Source organism: Peromyscus leucopus, chromosome 16_21, assembly GCF_004664715.2.
Source record: "Peromyscus leucopus breed LL Stock chromosome 16_21, UCI_PerLeu_2.1, whole genome shotgun sequence".
Taxonomy (NCBI): Eukaryota; Metazoa; Chordata; class Mammalia; order Rodentia; family Cricetidae; genus Peromyscus; species Peromyscus leucopus.
Genome location: NC_051084.1, coordinates 72,446,380 through 72,470,395, shown reverse-complemented (window position 1 = coordinate 72,470,395; position 24,016 = coordinate 72,446,380). Strand labels below are relative to the sequence as shown.

At 43.4% G+C, this 24,016-nt stretch overlaps 1 protein-coding gene and 1 pseudogene across 1 annotated transcript in view; one reads left to right on the top strand and one right to left on the bottom strand.

Moving 5' to 3' along the window:
• The window catches only part of Plcl2 (phospholipase C like 2), a 183,709-nt gene that overhangs the window by 106,699 nt on the left and 52,994 nt on the right, over positions 1 to 24,016 (top strand). The window lies entirely within an intron of this gene.
• Positions 1,701 to 3,856, bottom strand: LOC119086805 (annotated as a pseudogene).

Below are 24,016 nucleotides of genomic sequence, written 5' to 3'. Positions count from 1 at the left end.
AAAAAGAGAACAAGAGCCAGTGATGGTGGCACACGCCTTTAATCCCAGCACTTGGGAGACAGAGGCAGGAGGATCTCTGTGTGTTCGAGGCCAGTGAATTCTAGGATAGCCAGAATAGGACTGTTACACAGAGAAATTCTGTCTTGAAAAATCAGAGAGAGAGAGAGAGAGAGAGAGAGAGAGAGAGAGAGAGAGAGGGAGAGAGAGAGAGAAGAGAGAGAGAGGAAGAGAGAGAGAGAGAGAGAGAGAGAGAGAGAGGAAAAGAGAGAGAGAGGAGAGAGAGAGAGAGAGAGAGAGAGAGAGAGAGAACAAGAAAGGCTAACTATTAGGAGACAGGGAAGGACTGATTGTAGGTAAACGAGCATGAGTTATGAAAGAGGATGCAAAACTAATTGTTTTTCTAGTTTTAACTCTGTTTCAGATTTTTTGTTTTTGGTACAGATAAGTATATGAAATATATTTGATAATGAAAGAATAAAATCCAATATGAAGTATTGGGTTTTTTTTCTCTTTTGGGGGGCCTGCCACCCAGCTCCCAAATAAATCACAAATGGAGGCTTTTTTTTTTTCTTTTTTTCTTTTTTTTTTTTTTTTTTTTTTTTTTTTTTTTGATTTTTCGAGACAGGGTTTCTCTGTGTAGCTTTGTAGCCAGTCCTGGAACTTGCTGTATAGACCAAGCTGGCCTCGAACTCACAGACATCCACCTGCCTCTGCTTCCCAATTGCTGGGATTAAAGGTGTGTGCTACCACTGCCCGGCCCAGAGGCTTATTCTTACTTACGAATGCCCGGCCTTAGCCTGGCTTGTTTCTTGCCAGCTTTTCTTATCTTTAACCCAGCTAGCTTTTGCCTCTGGACTTTTCCCATGCTCTAACTTCTGTAAATCTTACTCTTACTTTGTGGCTGGCTGTGTAGCTAGATGGCTCCTCCCCCTGCATCAAGGCTGGGTGGAGACATCCAGCATGGGGAATAGATTCCTAAAAGCAAGCTCATGTCCTGATCCCAATACTAGAGGCCCCCAAACAGATCAAGCTACACAACTGTCACACACATGCAGAGGGCCCAGGTCGGTCCCATGCAGGCTCCCTGGCTGTCAGTTCAGAGTCTGTGAGCTCCCACTAGCTCAGGTCAGCTGTCTCTGTGGGTTCCCCTGTCATGACCTTGCTCATATAATCCCTCCTCCCTCTCTTCCCCAGGACTCCAGGAACTTGGCCCTGTGCTTGGCTGTGGGTCTCCGTATCTGCTCCCATCAGTTACAGGATAGAGTATCTCTGATGACAATTAGGGTAGTCACCATTCTGGAGAAGGAGTCTTAGCTGGGGTCATCCTTGGAGGTTCCTGGGGGTTTCCCTGGCATGAGGTTTCTCCTAACTCCAGAATGGCCCCTCTATCACGATGTCTCTTTCGTTACTCTCCTCCATGCTGCCCCGACCTGATCCCTCACGTTCCCATATGTCTCCCCAGCCCACCCTCAGTGTTTTTGTTTTTGTAAAGAAGAATGGAACTTAATCTTTATTTACAGGACATTGCAGGATACAAAATTCTATGTAGAAGTATGAAACTCAGACAAAGTATGTACAGTTTACAACTGTTCAAGTATAGTTTCTTTGTAAAAATGCTACAGTAACAAACCACATTTAAAGAGTTCTTAGAGAACAGGAAGAGAAATCTATAAGAGACACAGCACGTCCTCAGCTGGACATTAGAAGCTAAAGGTCCCAGGAGCCCCATCCTGAACTTGGAAGGCAAAGCCTTCCGAGGTCATTTCTGGCACCTCGTTTTGATCTTCTTCCTCCACTGAGAAGTACTTCTCAATAAAGCTTAATGAGGCCTTGTCTGTAGACTCATTTTCAGGGCTTTTCAGTTTTGTTCAACCCTCTACTCTCTTCATTATTCTGAGTTTCACTGTCTCGCTGTTTCTCAGCAGCCTGAAAGATATTAGAAATGGCATCAAGAATAACCAGAATAATTTTGGTATCTTTTGCACTTATGAGGTTCATCAAAGGTTCTTTTATGCCACAGTGAACAAGATACATAATCTGTTCAACAGTCCCACCATGGGTGTAGCTGGTTACAGCCCACACAGCTTCCTTCTGTGTCTTAAAGTCCACCTTAGCGAGGACCCCAGCGAGAAATGGGACTAAGCTGTGACTCACAACTTGTATGTCTGGTCCTTCTGGCTGTGATGTCTGACATTGTCCATGTGGCCTCCTTCTGAATATTAGTTTTTGGCTTTGTTAGCAGTCTGGGAAAGACTGCAAGTACTCCTGAATCTGTCACAATCAGAGTCTGCTCATCTGCTCCAGCTTCACTATTCCCCGGGCCCTTAGTGCAGGAGTCACGGTTGGCAATTCAGTAGCTCCTGGCAGCTTCACAGGTTGAGCACAACTCTGGTCTTCACAGCCATTTCAATGACTGTCAGTCAAGTAGGAAAAGAAATGTAGGAAATAGCCCAGCAGGGATTTGCTGATTCTTCTGGATCCTTGTCATGCAGAAGATGAACTAGAGTAGGAAGAATCTTCTCAACGGCAGATTGAAAGTGTCCAGGTAAGATTACATAAGTAGCCACATGCCAAGGATGCTGATCAGGAGTTGCAAGAAGAGCCCACAGTTGGTCAGCTGTACCATATTTGATGTCTGTTTCTCAGAAACCTGCAATCTTTCCAAGAGCCAATACACTTTGCTCACTGATGCCAAGAGAAATGAGTGCTGGGATAGCACCTCATCTACCACAGCCCTGGTCTGTTTGGATGTTCTAGAAGAAATGTTAGTAAGTGCCCAAGCAGATTCAAACTGAATGGGACAGTTCTGCCCAAGAAGGACACAGATTTTGGGATCAAACCAGCCCGATGATATTGTCTGTAGGAGGCCATTTCTCCTTAGAAAACAGTTTCTGAGCAGCTTTAGTAGCTTGGGGCTGGCTTCCCAAATCTTTGCTGTTTGTGCCTTTAACAGTATCCTTGACAGACCAATTTACAGTGCCCTGACTGTTGGGGTGCCCTGCAGTGGAGAAGTGGCGTCATCGGGAAATGAGCTGACGTTTCTCCTTTCAGCATCTGGTCATCTTCCATAGCTTTCTTCGGTCTCACATGAGCTTCTCTTTGCATCTCTGTCCGTCTTTTCCCTTGTTCTCGAATCTGTTTCATTGGTGGACCTGGTTGCAGGAACAAAGGGAAACGCTGCACAGTGTGTTTGGGCTTCCGGGAAAGGTGCTGCAGGACTCTCAGGAAGTCCACTACCCCTCAGCCCTCGGCCTTAGTGAAGTGTTTTTTGTTGTTGTTTATGATGGTTATTCATTTTATCTTTTTTTTTTTTTTTTTTTTTTTTTCGAGACAGGGTTTCTCTGTGTAGCTTTTCGCCTTTCCTGCAACTCACTTGGTAGCCCAGGCTGGCCTCGAACTCAGAGATCCGCCTGGCTCTGCCTCCCGAGTGCTGGGATTAAAGGCGTGCACCACCACCGCCCGGCTCCATTTTATCTTTTTAATGAGTAAATATTTTGCCTGCATGTGTATGTGTGTGTCACATGCATGCTTGGTGCTGGTAGAGGTCAGAACATGGTTTCAGAGCCCCTATGGAATTACAGATTGTTTTGAGCCACCATGTGGGTGCTGAGAAATGAACCCATGTCCTCTGTGAGAGTAACAAGTGCTCTTAAATGCTGAGCCATCTCTCCAGCCCCCTAGAAGAGTTTTGTATTGGTACTGTGTCTGTGGGTTGAGGTGCCTTTAAGTTGTTTACCAAGTTATTTTCTCTGTCAAGAATCCCTGTAAGAAGTTGTATTTAAAATGGGACTTCATATATGTCTGTAATTCTGTACTTCTGTACATCACAATACACATATTTCTTTTGGTCGGGCATGTACACTTACACTGGTTATTTGTGAAGCTGTGAGACTGTATTTGGTTTCCTTGCCTCGTTTATGCAGTGAACTGTGCGGTCCACACTAGAACACACTGAATCGAGTGTAGGGGAGAGCACTGCTTTCCTTTCCTCCTGTAGTCATTATTCTAGTGCAGCTGTTTGTCACGTTCTCCTGTGTGACAGAGTCTGAGGACTTAATACTCAGCCCAGGTGAAAACGTATCTGTCTTCTGTTTCTCGGGGCAGTGCACGTCCATCCTTAGGTTTTCAGTCTGTTTAGCTGCCTGGCTTGTTTTAGAGTGCACGATGCTCAGCTGTTCAGCAGCATTGCTCATTCTCACTTTCCCGATTCTCTCTGTTGCTCCAGAGTGCCACTGGGTTTCTGCAGAGGCAGGCATGGCTGTATCTGCCTTCTGTTTGTTCATGCCCACCATGCTGATCTGAGTCCTCCTGGCACTCCCTCACCCCGTCAGCCCTGTCAGCCTGGAGCCTAGCCAGGTGGAGGGACTTGGAAGTTACCCTGACCTGACCACAGGAGGTGTGTGTGTGTGGGGGGGGGGTCACCTCTACTTCTATCCTCTTCTTATCTAAAAACTCCAAACCTTTTGCCCTGCCTTAGTTAGGTGAAGGGAAATTTCCACCCTAATTGGTAAATCTCTGGGACTTTGGTATAAGATAATTTGGAAGATGTTTTCTTCTCACAAATCCTGACTTTCAAGTTTATCATTTTGGTCAGATCCTGAATGAGTAAACATCTAGGAAACTGAGCACTTTTTTGTGTTTAGTTGCTTAAGATCTTGTAGCAGGAATCTTAGAAGGTCTTACTGGCCAACTTCTCAGCTGATCTTGTTTCCTCAGACTGGAAGCCTCTGTGTCCTCATATCCAAATGGCTCTCAGCTGAACTGTGCTGCTCAAAACCTCAAAGCTTAACCAGGCCACATGCTTAACCAGCCAAATGCTTCTCGTTTTTGGTCTTCATGCCTTATATATCTTTCCTTTCTTCCATCCCTCCCTGGGATTAAAGGCTTGCTTTCTGGGATTAAAGGCTTTCTGGGATTAAAGGCGAGAGTCACCATGCTTGACTGTATCCTTGAACACATGGATCTCTGCCTCTGGAATGCTAGGATTAAAGGTGTGTGCTACCATTGCCTATCCTCATGTTTAATATTATGGCTGTTCTGTCTCTGACACCAGATAAGTTTATTAGGGTACACAATATTTTGGGGAACACAATACCACCACATTTCCTCTCTTTTTGTCTAAAATTTAGAAAAAGCTTATAACTAATACAAGAAAAACTATCTAATAAGTATATACAATATATACAGTCAAAAATTACATTAACAATGTCTAGTCCATTTGACAGATTCAGACAAAAAATTCCATTATATATATATAACAATGTCCAGTCTAGTAACATTTGATAAACTCAGACAAAAAATTTTCATTACTTATCTTATTTAAAACAAGTGAGTTCCAGGAAAGGCACAAAGCTACACAGAGAAACCCTGTCTCGAAAAACCAAAAAAAAAAAAAATTTTTTTTCATAATAGATCCAGTATCTACCTTTTGTTATTTTTATATCTTTCTCTTTTAGTGTAGATTCAGTAATCTACCCATTTATCCTATTTTTTTATCTTTTTTTTTTAACAAAAACTCTGAATCTAATCTCCTTGTTCAGTTTTTTTCCTGACCATTAACAATTAACAACTTATAGCCAACAATCATAAACAATGACAATATCCATAACTCAAATGACCAAAAACCTCCCATCCCACCTCTTGGGAATGTGGGCGTCATTTTCTTTAAATTACTTTCTGCTTTCTAGGGGCGAAGACATCTTTAGGGAATCCTGAAAAGAAAATTTTGGGGCTAATTGTCAAGTCTGCATCATTTATCCAGTCTCTGTATAATAGGAAATTTTAGGGCTTGTCACAATTCCTTGTTCAAGTAGTCTGTCAGCTAGTCATCTCGAAATCGTCCTGACCAGTTTGTAGTCCAAAGTTGCTCTTGCCTTGGTGTTAATCAGCTTAATGGTTTTATCATAGTCCATGGAATCATCGTTGTGGAATTCTGTCATCTTTTTGAAGATTTCAAAGTTGCTGTTAGGCGTGGTCATGGTTCTCTGTGTATCATATCCTTTGAGTGGATGCTGTATAGAGCAACCTGCATGAGAAAGGACTCCTTTACATTGTCCCATTACACTTCTGGAATCATTAAGGCCACTGAGCCTGTTGGCCTTCTTTTCCATGCCACAGCCCATTTTCTACATCACTCTAAAGAACTCCTTCCTGAAATATCACCTAGAAAAAGGTTTGGATGGGGCTGGAGAGATAGGTCAGAGGTTAAGAGTACTGGCTGCTCTTTCAGAGGTTATGAGTTCAATTTTCAGCAACTACATGGTGACTCACAACTATCTATGAGATGTGGTGCCCTCTTCTGGTGTGTAGGCATACATGCAGGCAGAACACTATACATAATTAAAAGAAAAAGGTTTGGGCAATCCAGAGAGGAGCCAGAAGAAAGAGCAAGAAGTAGAATGTGAGAAGATGTAGGCAAGCTAAAAGGCTTGTTTTATGATCACCGAGAAAGAAGTAGGCCGGATTGCTCTCTTTGTCTTGATTGCTGTCAGATGAATAATATTTTTCTCCCAGTGTCTTGGAAAAGTGGCATCTGTTTGTTGTATCTGGGTAAGTAATTTGTATTAAATCTGATAATTACCAAGAGTAAAGGAAGATGGTGGTGGGGATAGCTGTGAAGACATGCACCTCAGGCATATATTCTAGTCATTAAATATCTCCAGCACCAGAATCCTTGACTTTGACATCGAAGCAACCAACAAACATTACAGTCCTTTGTATGGTCTGCATAGCATCTGGACTCTGTGGTAGCTGAAGGTTTGTCGTTACCGTAATGGTGGCTGTGTCTCCTCACACTGTTTTGTGGATTGTGTGGGTTCTGTTTGTGGGAATTCTTCTCAAAGAATCACAGAACCCAGCTGACCTTTGTCATATTTGTATATTTTGTGCAGTTTGCAAGTTTCAGATAATTTCAAATGACAAAAATGAAACAGCAACTTGGTGCTGTTTCTTAATTTACTGTAGCATTCAGCCTGATTCCCCCTGTGTTTGGGGGTGCCGCCTGGCTACCTTGTACCTACAAGGGAGTCATGTTGTTTTCATCTTCTGATCTGTGTTTTGGCTCTTGGGTGGCTAGGTCAGCTTATGCATCGGGGCCTGTGTTAGAAACCCTGGAAATGTCAGGTGAGGTTCATGTTAAACCAGGAAGCACCTTCCTGCTCCCCAAGCCTGCTGTTTGTTGGCCCTCACGGTCTGGGTGGGAGTCAGGATGCTCTCCAGACTGTTAGTGGTGATATTTGATCCCAACAGTATTTTCTCAGTGCTGGCTTCTAAGTGTGGCTTTCGGTTACTGAGTAAGAGTTACACACATAAATGTCTTCTTAAAATACTTTCTTTTGACCACGAGTTAGTTATCCTTTGGATGAACTGTTTAATATGTCATTGTGTCAAGATGTGTAATTTTATTTCTTAGGGATGGCATGTCATTCCCCGACTTTAGAAATGCAGGACCCACTATTTCTGTGTCATTTTGTGAAGCATGTGATCGTCTGTTTAGAAAAGCAGTGCTGGCGTGAAGTGACAGAGAATTGTCGCTGAGAGGATGGAGATGGCCCAGTCAGTAAAGTACTCGCCGTGTGAGCGTGAAGTGTGAGTGTGTGTGTGTCACAACCCACATTTAAAAAGCGAAGTGCGACCCAGCAGTGAGGGACAGCCAGCCCAGTCTAATAGGGTGCATGCACTTCAAGCCAATGAAAAGCCATGTTTTTGCTTGGATCTTCCAAGGTGGAAGGATCCTGAGAAAAGACATTGAAGGTTAGCCACATTGCATGCATGGATACCCCGCTCTCTCCTTACACACACTCTCTCTCAAACACACACATTTTCAATTGTAATGCAAGGATTTGTTTGTAGATGCAGCAGTGAGTTTGTCAATATTTGTAACATAAATGTCTTAGGTGTGAATACACATTTTAGAAGACAGTAGTCTAAGAAATGGAATAATTTAATTTGCATGGAGTCTACTCCATAAAAATGAAGCTTTTGAAATATCCAGTTTATATGGCAGATCATATATTTCAGTATTGTTTTCAAGTAAATGTAATTGTTAACACTTTCTTGGACTATCATTTGTTATCTTTTCCTGGATAGTAGCATACACTTAATTTTCTATCTTGGGACTTAGTCAAGAATGAATTCAGGCAAATGTTATTAAGTATCTTTCCATAGCTCTTTTGAGAGACTGATTTTTACCACCCAAACAGGTGTATTCTTGTAAATAACCATGGATATTTTGATAAACCTTGGAAACCCTCATTTTGTTGGTATGTTACTTTTGACCTTAGTCCATAAGAAAAACAAATTAAGCATTGCCTTAGTTAGGATTTCTACTGCTGTTAAGAAACATCATGACCCAAAAGCAAGTTGGGGAGGGAAGGGTTTATTTGGCTTACAATTTAGCATTGCTGTTCATCACTGAAGGAAGTCAGGACAGAAACTCAAACAGGGCAGGATCCCAGAGGCAGGAGCTGATGCAGAGGCCATGGAGGGGAGCGACTTACTGTGTTGTTCAGCCTGCTTTCTTTTAGAACCCAGGACCACCAGTCCAGGGATGGTGTCACTCACCATGGGCTGGGCCCTTCCCCATTGATCACTACATGAGAAAATGCCTTAGAGCCGGATCTCATGGAGGCATTTCCTCAGCTGAGGCTCCTTCCTCTCTGATGACTCTAGCTTGTGTCACTAGACATGCAGAACCAGCCAGTACAAGCAAGCATTACCCATCAGCTCCTTGTTTCACTCTCCAGATTTAAGACTGCATGCCCAGTGCATCCCCGTGCAGACTGCCTGCTCCCCACTGGGGAGTCCATCAACTCTGCTCTTTTCTTTCTTCTTAGACAGGGTCTCACACTGTAGCCTTTGTTGGCCATCAACCGTGTCAATCTTCCTAATCCTAGTGCTGGAATGGAGTGTTAGTATTTGGTGAGGAGGTTGTGTGTGTGCTAATGTACATGTGCGTAGATGCATGTGCACCTGAGTGGGTGTGTGTGTAGAAGCCAGCGTCAGGTGTCTTGCTCACTGTTCTCCACTTTTTCTTTTAAGACAAGTGCTCACCTGTTTGGCTATGCTGGCTGGCCTGTGGGCTCCAGGGATCTGCCTGGCTCTGCCTAGGATTCCAAACGCCACTGTGTGTACCCTTTGTGGTGAGTCTAGCAAGCAGACTCAGGGCTCCTGCTTCTGTGAAAGCACTTGGCCGGCTGAGCCGTCTTCCCAGACCACGGTGCTCTGCCAAGCAGCGTTTTCACTCTTGGCCCTCCAGATTGCTGTGAGGTAACTGTGCTCCTCTCCCTCCAAATCCTCCACAGTAAGAACATTGATTTTACATGAACTCAGCAGGAGATACTATGACGTAGTAAGAGTTGAGTTTAATTCTGTAAGTTTCATTACTGGTTAACCTTTATTTTTTGTTTGTTTATACTGATTAATTTTAAAAAAAAACTTAAGGTTTAAGTTAAAGTATATACTTCTCTATTGAATATTTAAGGCTGAGTGTTACATTTTTACATGGAAGTTTTATTTAGGAGGGTCTTCATTTATTTACAGAAATTCTTAATTATTTTTAAATCAATGTGGATCTTTCTAATTGTCTTTATAATAATTATATTTATACACTGGAAAGAGGTCAACTGGGGCTTTTCTATTATTTATGTCATTATGAAGCATGAAAACATGAAATAATTTTAGCATTTATGTCACTTATCTTAGGCCAAAACAAGACAGACTAAATCTGTCTTTGTGAATAGAAATACTTGACTGTAGTTAGGCAGAACTGGAATGGTACTCACTGATTTCTGTTGTTGTATCTTAGACTTCTTTGTATCTCCATAACATAGACTTCTCTTTTACCTGCAAATTCCTTAACAGGTGTTCCTCCTAAAAATAGTCATTGTATTTGATTGCTCATGTTAACTTCTAAAATGTGCACATAGCATATCAAATCTGTATTGTCCTAAATACTTTTAGGTGAATGTCACATGTTATTTTAGAGGAGAAATCAGAAAGCCATTTTATGATAGTCTGCAGACTAAGAATGGTTTGTACATTTCTAAATAACTGAAAAGAATTCAAAATGTAAAAGTTCTATAAATTGTATGTTTCAGAACCACAGCCATTAAATCTCACCAATTACCGCTTTCCTACAATAGGAGTCAAGTGGCTATTGCAGGAGTTACTCCTAACCCAAGACCTACACTATTTCCTCCCTTCCTTTTTCAGTATGCCAGCCCATCAACGAGGATCTGGACAATTTTGATACTGTGTTTTCTAAACTTCTTTTTGCCAGCCTAGATCATGATTTTAAAAGTTTTTTTCATCTAATATACTCAGTGCATTTTGCCTCTTTTGTCCACAAGAACATGATTTACTTGCTGACTTAGTAAGAGGAAAATATTACAATTGCCTGAGTCCTTGCCTGGAGAGAGCAAGGGGCTTATTGTAATAAGGTCTTGACTTGAGAAAGCAAGAGGTGTGAATCAGAAGAGGAGAGACAATGGGGTCTAGCTTGTGCTTTGAGGTTTTTGTAGTATGTGAAAATGTTGATGGTTAGGGAAAACTCTGTGTAAAAACCCAACAAAACTTGAACAGAAATATGTAGCTTCACGCCTAGTTAGTGATGTCTGTAGTCACTGTTGCACTGCTTGGTAATGAGGCATTATAAAAGAACTGACCAATAATTGAATTTAAGTCTCTTTTTAAAGCCAAATCATGCGTTTCTTGGGCTGTGGTGGGAGGTGGTACTGAGTGGAGCTGCTTAGACTGAAAACCCCATTTCCTTTCACTTACCTTTGGGCAAAGACGAGGGCTCTTCCCAAATGGCTCAGTCCAAGCTTTGCTGACCACACTCTGCAAACTGTCTAGTAAGGAGTGCTGGATCAGAGACCAGTCCTGGTAAACCCACTCCCTTCTGGGCAATGGGAAGGATGTCCTGGAGCCCCTTAACCGCACCCACCTACCCAGTGCCCGGTCAGTGCCGGTGTGGGTCCCACCCCTGCTTCTGATTATGCCAGTCACTCCCTCTTACTTTGTGAAGTGCCTTTCTGAGGGTGAGTGGACATCCTTCCTATTTTAGTAGTAGATGAGACTCTGACTCCTAAATCAGTGAGCGGTGCTCGGCAGGAGGGTGTGGCCAAAGGCAGGAGGCCCCAGACTGACCAGACAATGGGTGAGAGGAAGATAGGCATGGGCATCCTAGTCATTCCACTCCTGGGCTCATTAGCCTTGTATAGACTTGGTAATGCTACTCTAATAGTCACATGGGCTAGGTAGGAGTCAGTGCTGTAGCATATGAACTGGGTAGAGGAGAGGAGGGAAGATTGGAGTGGGAATGGGTTTCTGTTAGCTCTACTAGGAAAGTCTTTCAAGGCAGCAGCAACTCTGTCACCCTTGTAGGCCCCAGTGAGGCACCATGTTGCAGTCCTGTGCTACCTGAGAAGGACGTATTGACCCACTTCCTGCCAGTGCCAACCCCATGGCAAAGCATTGTTTGTTGTTGTTGTTGTTGTTTTTTAACCTGCTACTGTGAGCTGGCTGCTAGGGGTTGTTTTGCAAAGAATGAATCTTAGTAGGTATAGTAGAGCGCTCACAGACTGTCTCAGTAGGTGTACATGGGTGTGGACAGCAAGTTGTACACACACAACTATTTTTATATAAGGAGGCAGTGTCTGACTTGAGACAGGATAGAGGAAGAAGAGATGGGTAGTGGCACCTTGCTTTATTTATTTGCTGTTGGTAAAGAATAAGAGTCCTGATCTCAAAGCAGTTCTGCCACTGTGGGCAAGTCCATTTCTTCATCTACAAAATGAGCATGAGATCACCCCCTCCTAGGATTGTGCAACTAAATTTAATTAGCCCAAACATAGTAAGTCCTTGATAAATATTAGTAATTATTATTGGCATTATTAATTTTCAAAGGTTAGACATACCCTTGAAGCTTTACAACCCTATACATGTGTGTATTGTAACACGTCATTTCTCAGTACTTTGAGCATGGAGATCAGGACCCTTGTTATGAAGCAGTGCAGAGATCAGAGTTTAAAGGGGAAGACTGGTCCTCCCAGCACCGGGCTTGGTCTGTGGGCTCTCCTCACAAAGGAGAGAGCCGCTGCCCTGGTGGTGTGCTGCAGCAGTAGCAGGGGTGTCTGGGTTTATGTGGAAGTACTCTGCCCACACTCCTGGGCCTGCTCCTCTGTCGGGCCCGATACCCTGGGCGTTACACCGTGCTGAAAGTCTCGCTCTTCGTTACACAGAAGTCTCCAGTTGCCTTTCTCTCTTAACTAACTATCACTAATCTATTCACGGTTACCCTAGACCCAAAAGAAGCGAATGAAACTAGAGGAAGACTGTGATTCAATTACTTTTAGCTAATTAGGAGTTTCTTAATCACCTTAATCTCCTTGGAGAAAAGGCGTGATATAAATAGGCAGTAATAACAGTGGTACTATGTTTAATTCCAGTGATTTTTTTGAAATTAATTAATTTAGTAATAACAGCTTTAAACAAGCATGTCAGCACTCTAGATGGCTCTTAGACTTAAGACTGAAGTTCCTAGCACTCTCCAGCAGTGACTTGCTCTGAGAAATTGTCTTCAAGCAGCTCCAAATCACCTTTCCTTTTTCAGAGTGACTCAGGCCAGGCTTTGCGCAGTTCTCTCCACTATTCTGTATGCAAAATGTGGCCTCTAAAGAGAGCTGTCTCTTCAATATCTGAGACTGAATGAGACAGAAGGACCTCGCCTGTATTACAGGCCACAGGCAGAAGCTGCTAGATATTTCCCCACAGACTATAATATGTTGCTGCCCACGGGTCTTGTCAAAAGTTCCTTCCAGTTGCTTAGTCTCTTCACTTAGCCACACCCCTTTGTGCTCAAAATACTATTTGGTGCAGTACACACGGAAGTTCCAAGCTGCCTGGAACAATATGGGGCTATTGTGTAAGCACGCTGTCATTACAGTTTAGATAAGCCGTGGGTAACAAGCTGACATGACCAAAGGCCCAGGATAGGATGGGCTTGTTTATGTTCATCTTTAAGGTCCTCAAGTTGTAAGATAATTTCTTTCATATGCTAGATAGTTTAATGTGTGAGAATATGGCATAAAAGTCCCCATAGTGATCATTTCTAAAATAATATGTTGCATACTCTTCCCTACCAAGACATATGTACACAGAAGGTTGGTCATAAAATGGAGTAATAAGAGAATTGGGACAATTTATACATACACAAGTTTGCTTTCCTGGTACTCTCTATATGGAAAAAATCACAACAGGACAAACTTCTTAAACTGGTAGAAATTATGTAAATTAGATGGGTTAACTTTATAATTCATGGAGTTCTTTTTTAGCATATAAGTTCTGTTTTGATGCTCATATTTCAACATTTTTGTTTTCCTTATGAATATAATATTGTGTAGAATTAGAAGATCAAATATAATATAATAGTACAAGATCAAATATGTTTTTTGGAAATTCTGTTTGAAATAACATATTTTTTTAAAAAGCACTTGTATTTTTAACATTTTGGTTTAAAACTAAATTAAAATTTAAAATCAGGAATTTAAAATATAGCCAACAGTTTACAGTGGAATAAATATCTCATTACATTGACTTCACAACTAACTCTTTGGAGACAGTTAGAAGCCCTGCCTCTCCTGAGCCCTCTTCCGTTTCAGTGCGTTTGGTGGCACAGGAGACTTCTGGCAATGCCGTGTCCCCATTAGGCCAGACATAAGAGGGGATTTCTTTTAACTAGAAGCTTTGTTTTGACTTTCATTTATTCAATTGGTGGCATAAAATAAAACTATCTCATGTTGCTTCAAACACAGATATTGGTGCGTTCAGTTTTAGGTCTCCAGAAGTTCTGTTGTGACTTCTGTGGGTTTGCTGTCAGCCTGTCCGTCTGCCCCCTGCTCTTCGCCCCCTGCCCCAGTTTATTCTTTGAGAAGTAGATCTCTCTCCAGCTTTCCTCTTTGTGCCGTTCCCCGTTTTCTCTGCTGCTTTCTGCTCACCTCCCTGCTTTCAAATGTGTATTACTAAGGACTTCTAGTGGCTAATGCTGGAAGTGCCTCCCAGAAAAATCCACAAATACAACAGTTCATCTATGTGCTATCATAAGCTACCACAGCAACCAGCAAGAAGTGAGAATCCTGGGTTGTAAATAATTTCGACTGCAGGACACTATTTATTTTCATGAATTTTTTACTGTATTCAAGTGATTATTTCAGTAAGAAGAGCCTGTACTGTACTGTGTATAATAAGCCTTGACTGTTACCTTCTGTTTGAGTCATTTCAGAAACTGCACTGAAGTTTCATTGATAGAGACATTTACTGTGGTCAGAGAGACTTATAATGTGAGAGTTCAGCCAGATGAGATGGAGTGTTAATGCTGTGCGAGCTGTAATCCAGTGCACGAGAGGATCTGGATGTCTGTTGCGTAGGTGACAGCTGTGTGGTATAAAGCCTCTCCGACCCCCAGGAACCACCCTCACTCTGACATGAATGTTGTGAAATGTTAGAGCAGGTTGAAAAGGCAGAGAATTCTTGGCTCTCAGAGTCGGGGTCAGGCGTCACTCACAACCTCCAGACACTGCATGTTTATTTAGCACTTGGCATCTTCTCTGGCAAGATACGAGAACAGTTGAGTGTATTATGTAAGCAGACTTGTGTGATGGCCCAGCTAAGTTCTGGTGGACTATGATAGGAAATGGTTAACATTACATTCATTAAAAAAAAAGAAAAAGACAGAAAGAAATCAGAAAGATTTGGAAATATTCTCCCTCCATAGTGAATACTGGGATTGCACTTCATTTGAAAATGCAAATTTGTTCAAATGTGTACCCAATTGATACATTTAGGAACATTTTGCAAATAATTTAAACTTCACACCTCCTTAGGCACAATTTTGTCTGAAAAAAAAAAAAAAAAACACTAGATGAACCAGAACTGTGCCTGGGTGAACTGAACATTAAGCCCCTGCCAGTTCCCTGGTTGAGTGAGTGTGTTATGAGCTATAGGCGTCCATATGTTGTAGTCCTACTGTGTGAGAGTTCAGGTGCCCTTCTTGAACCACCCCATAGCAGCTCACAGCACACGCTATAGACTTCCAATGCCTACTTCCTCTTGAGGGCTTTTTCAAGGTCAAGTGCCACATTTCTCACAGTGTGTGAAATTATGGTACTGCTCTTCTCTGATTAGTGTTTTATTTGATTCATGTTATTTCAACTTTTTTTCAGTGTTGTGCCCTTAACACCATTTTCCTTATAAAGCCCTGTTATTTTTTAATTATGCAGTTTTAGATAGTGTAGTGATTTCGGGGGGGGGGGCAATCTGCAGCACCATTACAGCATTGTTAACACTGCAGTTGCATTCTCCACAATTATCCAAATAATTGTCACCAAATGACAATGCAGAGCTCCCTTAATGGCGGACTTCTTTCCAGGGACTCACCTCACCCATCAGTGAACGCTTGCTGATGCCGTTGCTCTCTCACTTCTAATTATTTGAGGATTATTTTGATCATATTCACCCCCAACTCTTCCCCAGGTCCACATCCACCCTCCCAAATTCATGTTTGTGTGCCCTCCCTCCCTCCCCCCCCCTCCCTCCCTCCCTCCCTCTCCTCCTTCCTCCCTCCCTCTCTTCCCCTAACTCTCTTTCTCCTGTGTCACTCAAGTATTCTTGGGTATGTGGCTAGCCCCGGGAGAGTAAGTCAGTATACTAGGGACCTACCAGGGGTTGCACCCATAAAGAAACCTGGCTCTTGCTGTCCCAGAAGCTGTCAATTGCCAATAGCTTCTCATGTACGTGGTCCTCGGGTTTGTGCTCTGCCCCTTCGTGCTGAGATTTTTGTTTGTTCGGGACAGGGTTTCTCTGTGTAGCTTTGGAGCCTGTCCTGTAGACCAGGCTGGCCTCGAACTCAGAGATCCGCCTGGCTCTGCCTCCTGAGTACTGGGATTAAAGATGTGCACCACCACCACCCAGCCTTCGTGCTGAGATTTTTTTTCCAGCCTGAGCTTGCGTACATCTTGCACATGCTAACCGGATCACCGTGTGTTCGTGTGTGCATCTGCTCTTGTGCCTGGCGAGCACTGCTCGCTGACGACCACCGCCGGCTCTGCTCTCAGTCTCAGCCCCCATCAGCCCCGAGGCTCGTTGGTCTGAAGCTCCTTTCCCAGTACCAGCACCGCTTCCAGCTGCTGTGGCTGTGCAGGACGTTTCTCGTCTCCGAGTCCCAGATGTGCAGGACGTTTCTAGTCTCCGAGTCCCAGATGTGCAGGACGTTTCTAGTCTCCGAGTCCCACATGTGCAGGACGTTTCTAGTCTCCGAGTCCCGCGCTGACTGGACTTTGGTCACAGCACATCTCTGCCTGACGTGGTCAAGAGTTGGTGATGAACCCCAAACTCTACAGTAGATTTCCACATTTTATCCAGGCTGGCTCTTTGCTCCTTTCCCACACATAAGCTCTACTTTTCTCTAGAGTGAACTGAGACAAAGGGTATTTTTTCGTCGTTTAAACCGTTTTCCACCTCTTGTACCTATAAGTCTAGTATGCAGTAGCATCACAGTGTGTTTCTTTCTGTTGAAACAGCTCAGGCAAATCTTTAGGTTCTTCTGAAAGTTTTATTTAGGTCCCTCCTGTAATTTTCAATGATTGTGTAGTGAAAGCTCTGTAAGTAGAGGTGAAGGGTTGTGAGGAAACCAGAGCTGGTTTCTCTGGAGACAGTTCCTTATGAAAACATAGTGATCTTGAAAAACTTGAGGACCACAACTCCAAGTGACAATATAGGCCCTGTGAAGATACCTAGTCCCCTGTCTTCTCCCTAACGTTTGGATGTGGCCACAGTCCTCTTCCATTGTGAGACAGAAAGAGAAACTGGATTTTATTGCAAGCATTTCCCACAGTAATAAGCCATTCATGCCCCAGTTAAAGTGTAGAATTTTTATATTCTGTCCAGGGATTACAAGGTATGTTGTGAGCTGGGTTTGATGGCATATACCTTTAACCTAGCACTCGAGAGGCAGAGGAGGCAAAGCTCTAAAAGTTCAAGGGCAACCTTGTCTTTACCATGAGTTTCAGGACAGCCAGGGCTGCATAGAGAGACCTGTCTCCAGTGGGCAGGAGGGGAGACTATATTGTGTGTGTGGGGGGGGGGTTAGATTTATTTTAAAGTGTGTGTGTGTGTGTGTGTGTGTGTGTGTGTGTACACATGTGAGTAATTATAGGTACCATAGAAGCCAGAGGCATAGGATCCTCCAGGAGCTAGAGTTTCAGGTAGTTGTAAGCTTCCTGGCATGGGTGCTGGGACAGGCTTGGTGGTCTGGAAGAGCAGTACACGCTCTTAACTGCTGAGCCATTGGTGTTCACACGTGTCTCAGTGTGAGTATGTACACGTGAGCGTGTGGAGGCTAAGAAGAGGCTGTCAGATCCAAGTTACAGGTGGCTGTAAGCTGCCCAGGTGGATGCCAGAGGCTACCTTGGGTTCTCTGAAGGAGCAGCACGTACTCGTAATCAGCAAGCTGGCTCTGGCTCATCATTGAGCTTTGAAGACTCAGCCATTGGTGCTGCCATGACTGGATACCACAGGCTGGGTAATTTATGTCACAGTTCTGGAGGGTGAGAAGTCCACAGGCGCCAACATCTAGTAAGGAATTTCTTCATCAGAGCATAGTAGAAGCAAAAGGGAAATTCTCTGAGCAAAGTTAGAAGCCTCCTTTATGAAGCATTTCACTCCTTTCACAGGGGAGGAACACCCAGGACCCTTTTAAAACACTCACTTTTTTTATTAAGAATTTTTCATTCATTTTACACACTAATCAAAGATCCCCCTCTTCCCTCCTCCCCCCACCCCTCCCCACAAGAAGGCTAGGCCTCCCATGGGGAGGTACATCCAGTAGAGACAAGTCCATGCCCTTCCCCTGCCTCAAAGCTGCACAAGGTGTCCCATCATAGGTAGTGGGCTCCAAAGTGCCCTCATGCACCAGGGATGGATTCTGATTCTACTGCCACAGGGCCCCCCAAGCAGATCAAGCTATAAAACTGCCTCGCCATGCAGAGGGCCTGGTCTAGTCCCATGCAGGCTCCACAGCCACTGATCCAACTTTCATGAGTTCCCACTAATTTGGTTTGGTTGTCCCTGCATGTTTCCCCATCATGATCCTGATGCACTTGCTCATAGAATCCCTCTTCCCTCTCTTTGACTGGATTCCTGGAGCTCTGTCTGGTGTTTGGCTGTGGATCTTTGCATCTGCTTCCATCAGTCACTGGAGAGAAGCTCTGTGATGACAGTTAGGGTATTCACCAATCTGCTCACTGGGGCAAGCCAGCTCAGTTCAGGCGCCCTCTCCACTATTTCCAGTAGTCCAAGCTGGGGTCATCCTTGGGGATTCCTGGCAGCTTCCCTAGCACTGGGTTTCTCTCTATCCCCATGATATCTCCCTCCATCATGGTATTTCTCTCATTGCTTTCCCATTCCATCCCTGTTCCAGCTCAACCATCCCATTCCCATATGTTCTCATCCCCTATCCCCTACCCTCCTTTGCCCACCCCTCACCCCCAGTTCACTCATGGAGATCTCATCTATTTCCCCTTCCTTGGGTGGTCCATGCATCCCTCTTTGGATCTTCCTTATTAGCTAGCTTCTCTGGAGTTGTGGGTTGTTGTCTGGTTATCCTTTACTTTACATCTAGTATCCACTTATGAGTGAGTACATACCATGTTTGTCCTTCTGAGTCTGGGTTACCTCACTCTGGATGATATTTTCTAGTTCCATCCATTTGCCTGCAAATTTCATGATGTCATTTTTTTTTTTACCACCAAGTAATACTCCTCTGTGTGTGTCTTGAGGAAGATTGATTCCCAATTTTCTGAGAAACCACCACACTGATTTCCACAGTGGCTGTACAAGTTTGCACTCGCACCAACAGTGGAGGAGTGATCCCCTTGTTCCACATCCTCTCCAACACAACTGACTGTAGTGCTTTTGATCTTAGCCATTCTGACAGGTGTAAGATGGTATCTCAGAGTCGTTTTGATTTGCATCTCCCTGATGACTAAGGATGCTGAGCAATTCCTTAAATGTCTGTCAGCCATTTGAAATTCTTCCTTTGAGAATTCTTTGTTCAGCTCGATAGCCCATTTTTTAATTGGATTGTTCATTATTTTGATGTCCAGTTTTTTTGAGTTCTTTATAGATTTTGGAGATCAGCCCTCTGTCAGATGTGGGGTTGGTGAAGATCTTTTCCTATTCTGTAGGCTGCTGTATTGTCTTATTTTCTGTGTCCTTTGCCTTACAGAAGCTTCTCAGCTTCAAAAGGTCCCATTTATTAATTTTTGCTCCAGTGTCTGAAAACAGTGTCTTGAGTGTCTCAGGAGCAGCACATTGATCTTGGAGACAAAGGGTGGCTGCCCTCCATGCAGCTCTGGTTGGTGGCAGGAGACAGTCTTAGATGGACTTGGTGCCTGTCCTCTGAAGGCCTCATCTCCAGCTCATGTTTGCAGTGTGGATCCCTTGTCCTGCAGTCCTCAGACAAACTCTCCTTTGGCCCAGTCCACCCAGGGTCTTTCCCAAGCCTGGCCATACCTGGACACCAACTGGTCTAACATGAAGAAGTCTAGGAACGTTAGTGTGGAGGATCAGGTCCATTCAGTGACCAGCGTGTTTGTAAGCTGGGATCCTCAAATGATGAGTTTCTGGGAATTCTTAACTAATAGTTACAAACAATCACGACTCCACATAAAAGAACAAAGTTATTTTGCTCTAGGATACCTGAGACTGTGCAGCCTACCTTGAAGTACCACAGGCGTCTCTACCTGTTCAGCTCAGGGATGAGCAGCGGAAGGTATAGGAGGTAAGGGATCTTCAGGGAAGATAAAAGGAAAAACTCGATAACTCAGAAGATGTTATTGAAACTTTTGTTACCCAAAGAAAATTAATGACAAACTACTTTTGTTAAGAAAAATCTCTGTTCCTTGGGTGACCAAAATCATCTGAAAACTAGATATAAAATCCTCATACTAAAATGTTAACATTCTTATTCCAAAACCAAACTTCTCTTAATTGTTGAGAAGCAAGTTTCAAACAGAAAATAAAGCAGTAATGGATACCAACAGTGAGAAGTAGTAAGTTCTTCTCATGGTTTTATTTACAGACCTTAGGTTAGCCTGGGCAGTTACTTTCAAAACAACTCTCTTATGAAAGGCATTTCTGATTTACCTAGTTTAATAAAATACAAATTTTAACTTTTTTTTTACTTTTAGTTAAAATTTTCTTTCCGTCTGCTTTAGTTTCATATTAAAACCTTATATTAAAGTTGAACAGATTTATTAGACGGATTTCTGAGCTATGTTAAATCCATAGTTTCCTAGTGCATTAGCATTAGAAATTTAGGAGCTACTAGTGAACAAGTAATAAAAATCTACTAGCAGCGGACTGTATAAAGGTATTTTGGATGAATAATAATGGCCATGCCTATGGCTGGTTTTTCCATCTGGCAGTGGGTATTTGTGCTGAATAGAGAGTGAGGAAACTATTTCACTTAAGTTTTGTAAACAGTGTTTTAAAATCAGCTACTCGCCGGCGGTGGTGGCGCACGCCTTTGATCCCAGCACTCGGGAAGCAGAGGCAGGCGGACCTCTGTGAGCTCGAGGCCAGCCTGGGCTACAGAGCCAGATCCAGGAAAGGCACAAAGCTACACAGAGAAACCCTGCCTTGAAAAACCAAAAAAAAAAAAAAAAAAAAAAAAAAAAACAGCCACTCTACCTGGCCTTGTATTCTGTTGGCATTATCAATGTTATATACTCAGAGAAGATGGGATGACATGAGGGAACTTACCCATTCCCCACTCATCTGCTCTAGTGAGCACTCAGATCTGAGGTGTTTATTCCAGTGCTTCCTTCCACATTGGTATACACTATTTCCTTTATAATAATACACTCTTATGCATTGTCAAGTAATTTGCTTATTACTATAATATTTCAAACACACATTTTCTCGGTGTTAATTGAAACATCATTTGAGAGGTCTTGCGGGCACGACAGGTCCTGTGATCTCCAGCGTGGAAAAACAAACTGTAAAATTTCAGAGGAAGCCAACAACGTTGAGCGAGTGACTGCGCTGTGCGCGGGAGTGACAGTCCCTTTGCTTTGGTGTGTCCTGATGGTACCACCTTTCCCTCTCCACTTGAGTAGTCGACACCCAGAGGGTCGTGGTGCTGAGGACAGTCAGAGGCTTTGGAGGCGAATGGGATGGCCAGACCCGCTTGTCAGTTTCAGTCCCATGGCCCGTAGTATCAGGTGCCCCTAAAAAAGTGGCTCACCTCTCAGATGGCTCTTCACTGTTCAGATCTGTGAAGCTAAGAACCCAGCCTCCTCACATGGATCGTGTGAGCAGGCCTGCGAGATACAGCACTTATACTTTGTATGGAGGAGGTGAGAATTACATCTTGATTCATCTGTCCAGCATTCATACTATAATTACTGGCTATAAAATAGCAGACCCAGACAGGAATTGCTTCTTACTGAACCATTCTCCTGCTGCGCCTGCAGACTCCTCAGAGTCACATATTTTCCATTCAGTCATAATGGCCAGTGGGATGGAGGGAAGACAGCAGCTGTCCCTTAGGAACGCCACACCTAGCCCTGTCCTGCAGCCACAGGGGCCTTTCCCAGAGGACTCAGGCCTTACAGGGTCTGTAACAGCTGCAGGGTTCGAGGTTAGTGACTTCTACTCTCTGGACAAGGACCAGGAGCTAGTCTTTACCAAATATTAATTTAATTGTAAATATCCCTAAACTATGAAAAGATACAATCCTATAAACCACTGGTTCCTTCTTCAAATGGAAATGTTGCGGACCTTTACCAACAGCGGTGACAGAGTGAGTGTGTTGCCTGAAGACTGCGAGCTTTTCTTCCTGCCAGCTTTGCTGATTGCTGACTGTTGCTGCTTTCTCTCGGGGTGCTTCCCTCTGGAATCCCCCTTTAGCATGTTCTGTGAGTACCTGCTGCTGTTTACTGACAGACCAAACTGTCTCTTCTCCACCTGAGTATTAGCCACATTCCTTTGTGCGCACTGCTTAGAAGAAATGGGGGACATGCTCACTATCGTGCCCAGCAAGGACTCTGTAGTAAAACCTGAGCCACACACAGATCTCTACGTAGGCATCAGTGTGGATGTGCTTACATACCCTACCAAAGGCCTGTGCCTAACTAGTGCTTTATCACACCAGTAGCTCCCTGGCTAGAATAGCAATGCATGGTAGTTGTTTGTGTATCTGTCTTCTTTCCCTACCTTACTCTCAGAGTCAACAGCATTTCTTCATTCTGCATAAGCACTTAGCTCAGATTCTGGCACACAGAGTGAATGAGAAAATAATAAATAAAAAATGGAAGGCTATGACTGTTCCTAGCTATGGTGGAGGAGAAAGCTTATTATAGGTAAGAGGGAGAGCATAAGCAGGGACAGAGACATTTGGGAGAACTCTAGTGAACTTGCCCAGACTGAGCTGGGTCACGGGAGGAGAGGGGAAGGGGGAGCAAGAGATGAGCCATCAACCAAGAGGGCAAAAACCACTCTGCCTGCACACACATAGATATAACACACACACACACACAATTACAGAGTTAGCATAAGGAAGCAGAAGAGCTTCCCAGTCCACACCCTTGAGATTTCTCCCAAGCATTGTTCAAGGCTTGCATGTGCTGTGCAGCTGGAAAGGCAGAATGATTTAAGCTCTGGTGCTTCTTCGTGGAAGGTGCTTCTCATAGGAACAGTGTGCTATATTGGTTCTCTGAGCTGCACAGCAGACTTGCCAAGTAGCACCAAAGTTAATCGTGTGCTGGCAGCATCGCCAGTAAGCTAATTTTGAGCTTGCAGGAAATGCTCTGCCAGGCCTCCTGAGTTAATGGAGACTCAGCCGTGACATCCACCATTAGCGAGTGTCTTCCTTGAGCCAAATTTTTAATCCTTGCATTATGAGGTGTGATGTCTTTAGTAAACGCCTTTTACAAATAGAGTGTTATTCTGAAAGATTCAATAGTGTCCTCATGAGAGGATGCCCCAGGGCTGGAACTCATAGATACATGCCTTCTCTGTCCCGTGAGTTTCTGTGTCAGTGAGCCAGTGTTGATGCTGTGGTTTTGTTCTCCATCCAGCCTGCCCCTCTGCCTCACAACTGGGTTCATTTTATTGATGGTATTTTCCTGTTTCCTGCTTTATTGATGGGCCACTATTAGCCAGTTCTTTGATAATGAGCTGTGGCAACTGACCTTGCATGGAAAAGTGCTTGTTGCTCCATAACTCTCATTTGGCTCAACATCAAAGCTGAAGAGAGGTTACTGATAATGGTTTGGACCTTTTCAGTATGCAGATTTGTAATGGCACAAGTGACGTGATGTCAGCACAGTGGAGTTCTTAACTGTTCCTTTTATCACAGCCTGTTCAATATGGTGAGCTGTAAAACAGAATATTCTAATTTACATGAATTACTCAGAGCTTTAAGAGTGAATGTTAAAATATTGGATTCCAAAGTGCAAGCTCCTCTAAGAGGCTGGGGGTTCTGTGTCCTCAGTGAACATAAAGCTATGTTAAACTTCCTGTCTCCTATGTCTTAAAGCACAGGAAACTGATCAGTGCATCCAACTACTGTAAGAATCTAGTACGCTTAAGAAGCATGGTGGATTATATTTTAAATAAATGTAATGAAAGTGTGGTTTTCTCTGATATATACAAATAATTCAATCCATATATTTGATTACTACAAAATAAATAAGATGGGAGTTAGTGATAAGAAATACAAAGCAAAACAAGGTAGAATTTAAAGGAACAGATGGGTTCATGTCTAGGAGTCTCAATCAGGTTCATTTTCTCTTCAGTTAAAAAATTAAAAGGCAGGAAAACTCTTGAGTCAAAGGTAGCAGGGAAGAAATGTTGAACACAGCAGACAGAGTCAGAAGCTGAAGAAAGTCAGAGGTGAGGAAACACACACATACAGTTAGCACACAGGAAAACGGAAAAAAGGACCCTCCAAAAC